Source organism: Eubalaena glacialis, unplaced genomic scaffold (assembly GCF_028564815.1).
Source record: "Eubalaena glacialis isolate mEubGla1 unplaced genomic scaffold, mEubGla1.1.hap2.+ XY scaffold_797, whole genome shotgun sequence".
Taxonomy (NCBI): domain Eukaryota; kingdom Metazoa; phylum Chordata; class Mammalia; order Artiodactyla; family Balaenidae; genus Eubalaena; species Eubalaena glacialis.
In genome coordinates, this window is record NW_026871698.1 from 50,039 (window position 1) to 58,417 (window position 8,379).

General features: G+C 73.0%; 4 non-coding genes and 4 pseudogenes across 4 annotated transcripts; all 8 read left to right on the top strand.

The window, feature by feature from the left end:
* Nucleotides 1–425: 425 nt before the first annotated feature.
* Nucleotides 426–544, top strand: LOC133083867 (5S ribosomal RNA; annotated as a pseudogene).
* A 911-nt stretch (nt 545–1,455) lies between these two features.
* Nucleotides 1,456–1,574, top strand: LOC133083839 (5S ribosomal RNA; annotated as a pseudogene).
* A 910-nt stretch (nt 1,575–2,484) lies between these two features.
* On the top strand, nt 2,485–2,603 carry LOC133083851 (5S ribosomal RNA). Its single transcript, XR_009699314.1, has one exon. It is a non-coding gene; the product is annotated as a 5S ribosomal RNA (ribosomal RNA).
* A 918-nt stretch (nt 2,604–3,521) lies between these two features.
* LOC133083857 (5S ribosomal RNA) lies at nt 3,522–3,640 on the top strand. Its single transcript, XR_009699319.1, has one exon. It is a non-coding gene; the product is annotated as a 5S ribosomal RNA (ribosomal RNA).
* Nucleotides 3,641–4,550: 910 nt separating this feature from the next.
* On the top strand, nt 4,551–4,669 carry LOC133083840 (5S ribosomal RNA; annotated as a pseudogene).
* A 910-nt stretch (nt 4,670–5,579) lies between these two features.
* On the top strand, nt 5,580–5,698 carry LOC133083853 (5S ribosomal RNA). The gene has a single exon (XR_009699316.1). It is a non-coding gene; the product is annotated as a 5S ribosomal RNA (ribosomal RNA).
* Nucleotides 5,699–6,615: 917 nt separating this feature from the next.
* Nucleotides 6,616–6,734, top strand: LOC133083858 (5S ribosomal RNA). The gene has a single exon (XR_009699320.1). It is a non-coding gene; the product is annotated as a 5S ribosomal RNA (ribosomal RNA).
* Nucleotides 6,735–7,645: 911 nt separating this feature from the next.
* Nucleotides 7,646–7,764, top strand: LOC133083842 (5S ribosomal RNA; annotated as a pseudogene).
* Nucleotides 7,765–8,379: the final 615 nt, after the last annotated feature.

The following is an 8,379-nucleotide window of genomic DNA, read 5'->3' on the forward strand; positions in this document are numbered from 1 at the left end:
CTTGCTGGCTGTAATGGGCCATGCCAACACAATGGTGGCTCCCAGTGGATTCGGGGCAACTGCCGTCGGGCAGGAGGGCCGGCCCGGCCACGGCTAGGTTGTGCCTAGCACTGCGTGAGTGGACAGGGTTGGTAATGCCCGAGGGACCTAGGGCCAAGGGACATTAAGCCTCCGGGGCCACGTCCTTGTGAGCATCAAGCGGGACCTGGGGCGGAGCGCCAAGCACCTACGGGCCTGGAGGATCCCGCCTGACCTGAGCTGCGAGGTCGCCCTTGACTATGCAACCCCTGGGTCCCTGAGGCCTCCTGTCGCCAGCCTGGGCGGGCGGCAGGGCCTTGCTGAAGAGGGCTGACCGCCGAGCAGGGAGCAAGTCGCCAGCACCAGCGAAGCAAAGCCTCAAGAGGCACCCCGTGGCCCCGGCTGCCCTCTAAGGCCATACCACCCTGAACGCGCCCCATCTCGTCTGATCGCGGAAGCTAAGCAGGGTCGGGCCTGGTTAGTACTTGGATGGGAGACCGCCTGGGAATACCGGGTGCTGTAGGCTTCTTGCCTCCCGCTCCGCCTTCTCCTTTAGTCGCCCGCCGCCTCCGCCGCCGCCCCCGCCCCCGCCGAGCAGCGCTGCAGGCCCCACCTCCTCCGGCCCCTCCCACCACAGCGCGCCAGAGGGGGCGCTCCGCGCCGGCCTGGCCGGCCAGGCGGCCAGAAGGCGGCCCTGGAAGGCAGCCGCCACCCCAGCCGCTCCCGTGGTGGCTGGCCCGGACCCAGACTCCGCCGCAGGCCGGGGTGCCATCCGTGCGGCCCACGAAGCCCTCGACCTGCACTTGGCCGCCCCCACCGGAGCCCAGCCGCGCCGCAGCCCCCTGTCTGCCCGTGTGTATCTCCACAGCTCCCTCCGGAAAAAGCCCACGCTCCGCCGTTTCGCCACGGCCGGGGGCGGGAGCGGGGGCGGGGGCTGGGACCGGTTCGCTGGGCTGGCTAGACACCAGGCGCCGGGTCCTGTGCTCGGCGGGTGGCGTGGGGGCAAGGGTGGCCTTGCTGGGGCTAAGGGGCCGTGCCGGCTCAATGGTGGCTCCCAGTGGGTTAAGGGCCGACTGCCGTCGGGCAGGAGGGCCGGCCAGGCCGTGGCTGGGCTGCGCCTAGCACTGTGTGGATTGACAGGGTGGGGAATGCACAAGGGACCGAGGGCCACAGGCCCTTAAGCCTCCGGGGCCAAGTCCTGTGAGCGTTGAGCGGCTCTGGGGCGGAGGGCCAAGCGCCTACAGGCCTGGAGGGTCCCGCCTGACCTGAGCTGCGAAGTCGCCCACAACTCCACCACCCCCGGGCCCTCGAGGCCTCCTGTCGCTTGCCTGGGCGGACGGCAGGGCCGCGCCGGAGAGGGTTGGCTGCCGGGCTGGCGGTGAGTCGCCAGCACCAGCGAAGCTAAGCCTCAAGAGGCACACCGTGGCCCCCGCTGCATTCTACGGCCACACCTCCCTGAACGCACCACACCTCGTCTGATCTCGGAAGCTAATCAGGGTCTGGCCTGTTTCGTACCTGGATGGGAGACCACATGGGAATACCGAGTGCTGTAGGCTTTTTTGCCTCCCGCTCCGCCTTGACATTTAGTGGCCCGCGGCCGAGGCCGCCTCCGCCCCCGCTGAGCACCGCTGCAGGCCTCACCTCCTCACGTCCCTCCCAACACAGCGCGCCGGAGGGATCGCTCCCCGCCGAGCTGGCTGGACATGCGGCCAGAATGCGGCCCTGGAAGGCAGCCGCCACCCCAGCCGCTCCCGTGGTGGCTGGCCCGGACCCAGACTCCGCCGCAGGCCGGGGTGCCGTCCGTGCGGCCCGCGAGGCCCTCGACCTGCACTTGGCCGCCCCCACCGGAGCCCAGCCGCGCCGCAGCCCCCTGTCTGCCCGTGTGTCTCTCCACAGCTCCCTCCGGAAAAAGCCCCCCCCTCCGCCGTTTCGCCACGGCCGGGGGCGGGAGCGGGGGCGGGGGCCGGGGCCGCTTCTCCGGGCCTGCCGGCCACCAGGGCCGGGGTCCTGTGCTCGGCGGGCGGCGTGGGGGCAAGGGGGGGCCTTGCTGGGGCTAAGGGGCCGTGCCCACTCCATGGTGGCTCCCAGTGGCTTCGGGCCAGCTGCTGCCCGGCCGGAGGGCCGGCCCGGCCGTGGCCGGGCTGCGCCTAACTCCGCGTGGGCGGGCAGGGGGGGATGCCCAAGGGACCGCGGCCGCCGGGCCCTGAAGCCTCCGGGGCTGCGTCCCTGTGAGCGTCGAGCGGGATCTGCGGCGGGGCGCCAAGCGCCGACGGGCCTGGAGCGTCCCGCCCGCCCTGGGCTGCGAGGTGGCCCACCACTCCACCACCCCCGGGTCCCCGAGGCCTCCTGTCGCCTGCCTGGGCGGGCGGCAGGGCCCTGCCGGAGAGGGCTGGCCGCCGGCATGGCGGTAAGGCGCAGGCGCCAGCGAAGCTGGGCCTCAAGAGGCACCGCGCGGGCCCCTCCTGCGTCTACGGCCATACCACCCTGAACGCGCCCGATCTCGTCTGATCTCGGAAGCTAAGCAGGGTCGGGCCTGGTTAGTACTTGGATGGGAGACCGCCTGGGAATACCGGGTGCTGTAGGCTTTTTGCCTCCCGCTCCGCCTTCTCCTTTAGTCGCCCGCCGCCTCCGCCCCCGCCCCCGCCCCCGCCCCCGCCGGGCACCGCTGCAGGCCCCACCTCCTCCGGCCCCTCCCACCACAGCGCGCCAGAGGGGGCGCTCTCCGCCTGCCTGGCCGGCCAGGCGGCCAGAAGGCGGCCCTGGAAGGCAGCCGCATCCCAGCCGCTCCCGGGGTGGCTGGCCTGAACCCAGACTCCGCCTCAGGCCCGGGTGCCGGCCGTGCGGCCCGCGAGCCCCTTGACCTGCACCTGGCCGCCCCCACTAGCGCCCAGCCCCGGCGCAGCCACCTATCTGCCGGTGTGTCTCTCCACAGCTCCCTCCGGAAAAAGCCCCCCCTCCGCCGTTTCGCCACGGCCGGGGGCGGGAGCGGGGGCGGGGGCCGGGGCCGGTGCTCCGGGCCGGCCGGCCACAAGGCGCCGGGTCCTGTGCTCGGCGGGTGGCGTGGGGGCAAGGGTGGCCTTGCTGGGGCTAAGGGGCCGTGCCGACTCAATGGTGGCTCCCAGTGGGTTAAGGGCCGACTGCCGTCGGGCAGGAGGGCCGGCCCGGGCTGCGGCTGGGCTGCGCCTAGCGCCGCGTGGGCGGGCAGAGGGGAGGCCCAAGGGACCGCGGGCCCCGGGCCCTGAAGCCTCCGGGGCCACGTCCCTGTGAGCGACGTGCGGGATCTGGGGCGGGGCGCCAAGCGCCGAACGGTTTGGTGGGTCCCGCCCGCCCTGGGCTGGGAGGTCGCCGAACCCTCCGCCACCCCCCTGGTACCCGAGGCCGCCGTTGCCCTGCCTGGGCGGGCGGCGGGGCCCTGCCGGGGCGGGCTGGCCGCCGGGCTGGCGGGGAGGCGCAAGCGCCAGCGAAGCTGGGCCTCAAGAGGCACTCCGCGGGCCCCTCTTAACGTCTACGGCCATACCACCCTGAACGCGCCCGAACTCGTCTGATCTCGGAAGCTAAGCAGGGTCGGGCCTGGTTAGTACTTGGATGGGAGACCGCCTGGGAATACCGGGTGCTGTAGGCTTCTTGCCTCCCGCTCCGCCTTCTCCTTTAGTCGCCCGCCGCCTCCGCCCCCGCCCCCGCCCCCGCCGGGCAGCGCTGCAGGCCCCACCTCCTCCGGCCCCTCCCACCACAGCGCGCCAGAGGGGGCGCTCCGCGCCGGCCTGGCCGGCCAGGCGGCCAGAAGGCGGCCCTGGAAGGCAGCCGCCACCCCAGCCGCTCCCGTGGTGGCTGGCCCGGACCCAGACTCCGCCGCAGGCCGGGGTGCCGTCCGTGCGGCCCACGAAGCCCTCGACCTGCACTTGGCCGCCCCCACCGGAGCCCAGCCGCGCCGCAGCCCCCTGTCTGCCCGTGTGTCTCTCCACAGCTCCCTCCGGAAAAAGCCCACCCTTTGCCACTTCACCACGGCCGAGAGTGGGAGTGGGGTCGTGGACTGGGACCGGTTCGCTGGGCTGGCTAGACACCAGGCGCCAGGAACTTTGCTCGGCAGTTGGCGTGGGGGCAAGGGTGGCGTTGCTGTGTCTAAGGGGCCGTGCCGGCTCAATGGTGGCTCCCAGTGGCTTCGGGCCAACTGCCGTTGGGCAGGCGGGCCGGCCAGGCCGTGGCTGGGCTGCGCCTAGCACTGTGTGGATTGACAGGGTGGGGAATGCACAAGGGACCGAGGGCCACAGGCCCTTAAGCCTCCGGGGCCAAGTCCTGTGAGCGTTGAGCGGCTCTGGGGCGGAGGGCCAAGCGCCTACAGGCCTGGAGGGTCCCGCCTGACCTGAGCTGCGAAGTCGCCCACAACTCCACCACCCCCGGGCCCTCGAGGCCTCCTGTCGCTTGCCTGGGCGGACGGCAGGGCCGCGCCGGAGAGGGTTGGCTGCCGGGCTGGCGGTGAGTCGCCAGCACCAGCGAAGCTAAGCCTCAAGAGGCACACCGTGGCCCCCGCTGCATTCTACGGCCACACCTCCCTGAACGCACCACACCTCGTCTGATCTCGGAAGCTAATCAGGGTCTGGCCTGTTTCGTACCTGGATGGGAGACCACATGGGAATACCGAGTGCTGTAGGCTTTTTTGCCTCCCGCTCCGCCTTGACATTTAGTGGCCCGCGGCCGAGGCCGCCTCCGCCCCCGCTGAGCACCGCTGCAGGCCTCACCTCCTCACGTCCCTCCCAACACAGCGCGCCGGAGGGATCGCTCCCCGCCGAGCTGGCTGGACATGCGGCCAGAATGCGGCCCTGGAAGGCAGCCGCCACCCCAGCCGCTCCCGTGGTGGCTGGCCCGGACCCAGACTCCGCCGCAGGCCGGGGTGCCGTCCGTGCGGCCCGCGAGGCCCTCGACCTGCACTTGGCCGCCCCCACCGGAGCCCAGCCGCGCCGCAGCCCCCTGTCTGCCCGTGTGTCTCTCCACAGCTCCCTCCGGAAAAAGCCCCCCCCTCCGCCGTTTCGCCACGGCCGGGGGCGGGAGCGGGGGCGGGGGCCGGGGCCGCTTCTCCGGGCCTGCCGGCCACCAGGGCCGGGGTCCTGTGCTCGGCGGGCGGCGTGGGGGCAAGGGGGGGCCTTGCTGGGGCTAAGGGGCCGTGCCCACTCCATGGTGGCTCCCAGTGGCTTCGGGCCAGCTGCTGCCCGGCCGGAGGGCCGGCCCGGCCGTGGCCGGGCTGCGCCTAACTCCGCGTGGGCGGGCAGGGGGGGATGCCCAAGGGACCGTGGCCGCCGGGCCCTGAAGCCTCCGGGGCCGCGTCCCTGTGAGCGTCGAGCGGGATCTGCGGCGGGGCGCCAAGCGCCGACGGGCCTGGAGCGTCCCGCCCGCCCTGGGCTGCGAGGTGGCCCACCACTCCGCCACCCCCGGGTCCCCGAGGCCTCCTGTCGCCTGCCTGGGCGGGCGGCAGGGCCCTGCCGGAGAGGGCTGGCCGCCGGCATGGCGGTAAGGCGCAGGCGCCAGCGAAGCTGGGCCTCAAGAGGCACCGCGCGGGCCCCTCCTGCGTCTACGGCCATACCACCCTGAACGCGCCCGATCTCGTCTGATCTCGGAAGCTAAGCAGGGTCGGGCCTGGTTAGTACTTGGATGGGAGACCGCCTGGGAATACCGGGTGCTGTAGGCTTTTTGCCTCCCGCTCCGCCTTCTCCTTTAGTCGCCCGCCGCCTCCGCCCCCGCCCCCGCCCCCGCCCCCGCCGGGCACCGCTGCAGGCCCCACCTCCTCCGGCCCCTCCCACCACAGCGCGCCAGAGGGGGCGCTCTCCGCCTGCCTGGCCGGCCAGGCGGCCAGAAGGCGGCCCTGGAAGGCAGCCGCATCCCAGCCGCTCCCGGGGTGGCTGGCCTGAACCCAGACTCCGCCTCAGGCCCGGGTGCCGGCCGTGCGGCCCGCGAGCCCCTTGACCTGCACCTGGCCGCCCCCACTAGCGCCCAGCCCCGGCGCAGCCACCTATCTGCCGGTGTGTCTCTCCACAGCTCCCTCCGGAAAAAGCCCCCCCTCCGCCGTTTCGCCACGGCCGAGTGCGGGAGCGGGGTCGTGGGCCAGGACTCGTTCTCCGAACCGGCCGACCACTAGGCACCGGGAACAGTGCTCGGCAGTTGGCGTGGATGCAAGTGTGGCCTTGCTGGCTGTAATGGGCCATGCCAACACAATGGTGGCTCCCAGTGGATTCGGGGCAACTGCCGTCGGGCAGGAGGGCCGGCCCGGCCACGGCTAGGTTGTGCCTAGCACTGCGTGAGTGGACAGGGTTGGTAATGCCCGAGGGACCTAGGGCCAAGGGACATTAAGCCTCCGGGGCCACGTCCTTGTGAGCATCAAGCGGGACCTGGGGCGGAGCGCCAAGCACCTACGGGCCTGGAGGATCCCGCCTGACCTGAGCTGCGAGGTCGCCCTTGACTATGCAACCCCTGGGTCCCTGAGGCCTCCTGTCGCCAGCCTGGGCGGGCGGCAGGGCCTTGCTGAAGAGGGCTGACCGCCGAGCAGGGAGCAAGTCGCCAGCACCAGCGAAGCAAAGCCTCAAGAGGCACCCCGTGGCCCCGGCTGCCCTCTAAGGCCATACCACCCTGAACGCGCCCCATCTCGTCTGATCTCGGAAGCTAAGCAGGGTCGGGCCTGGTTAGTACTTGGATGGGAGACCGCCTGGGAATACCGGGTGCTGTAGGCTTCTTGCCTCCCGCTCCGCCTTCTCCTTTAGTCGCCCGCCGCCTCCGCCCCCGCCCCCGCCCCCGCCGGGCAGCGCTGCAGGCCCCACCTCCTCCGGCCCCTCCCACCACAGCGCGCCAGAGGGGGCGCTCCGCGCCGGCCTGGCCGGCCAGGCGGCCAGAAGGCGGCCCTGGAAGGCAGCCGCCACCCCAGCCGCTCCCGTGGTGGCTGGCCCGGACCCAGACTCCGCCGCAGGCCGGGGTGCCGTCCGTGCGGCCCACGAAGCCCTCGACCTGCACTTGGCCGCCCCCACCGGAGCCCAGCCGCGCCGCAGCCCCCTGTCTGCCCGTGTGTATCTCCACAGCTCCCTCCGGAAAAAGCCCACGCTCCGCCGTTTCGCCACGGCCGGGGGCGGGAGCGGGGGCGGGGGCTGGGACCGGTTCGCTGGGCTGGCTAGACACCAGGCGCCGGGTCCTGTGCTCGGCGGGTGGCGTGGGGGCAAGGGTGGCCTTGCTGGGGCTAAGGGGCCGTGCCGGCTCAATGGTGGCTCCCAGTGGGTTAAGGGCCGACTGCCGTCGGGCAGGAGGGCCGGCCAGGCCGTGGCTGGGCTGCGCCTAGCACTGTGTGGATTGACAGGGTGGGGAATGCACAAGGGACCGAGGGCCACAGGCCCTTAAGCCTCCGGGGCCAAGTCCTGTGAGCGTTGAGCGGCTCTGGGGCGGAGGGCCAAGCGCCTACAGGCCTGGAGGGTCCCGCCTGACCTGAGCTGCGAAGTCGCCCACAACTCCACCACCCCCGGGCCCTCGAGGCCTCCTGTCGCTTGCCTGGGCGGACGGCAGGGCCGCGCCGGAGAGGGTTGGCTGCCGGGCTGGCGGTGAGTCGCCAGCACCAGCGAAGCTAAGCCTCAAGAGGCACACCGTGGCCCCCGCTGCATTCTACGGCCACACCTCCCTGAACGCACCACACCTCGTCTGATCTCGGAAGCTAATCAGGGTCTGGCCTGTTTCGTACCTGGATGGGAGACCACATGGGAATACCGAGTGCTGTAGGCTTTTTTGCCTCCCGCTCCGCCTTGACATTTAGTGGCCCGCGGCCGAGGCCGCCTCCGCCCCCGCTGAGCACCGCTGCAGGCCTCACCTCCTCACGTCCCTCCCAACACAGCGCGCCGGAGGGATCGCTCCCCGCCGAGCTGGCTGGACATGCGGCCAGAATGCGGCCCTGGAAGGCAGCCGCCACCCCAGCCGCTCCCGTGGTGGCTGGCCCGGACCCAGACTCCGCCGCAGGCCGGGGTGCCGTCCGTGCGGCCCGCGAGGCCCTCGACCTGCACTTGGCCGCCCCCACCGGAGCCCAGCCGCGCCGCAGCCCCCTGTCTGCCCGTGTGTCTCTCCACAGCTCCCTCCGGAAAAAGCCCCCCCCTCCGCCGTTTCGCCACGGCCGGGGGCGGGAGCGGGGGCGGGGGCCGGGGCCGCTTCTCCGGGCCTGCCGGCCACCAGGGCCGGGGTCCTGTGCTCGGCGGGCGGCGTGGGGGCAAGGGGGGGCCTTGCTGGGGCTAAGGGGCCGTGCCCACTCCATGGTGGCTCCCAGTGGCTTCGGGCCAGCTGCTGCCCGGCCGGAGGGCCGGCCCGGCCGTGGCCGGGCTGCGCCTAACTCCGCGTGGGCGGGCAGGG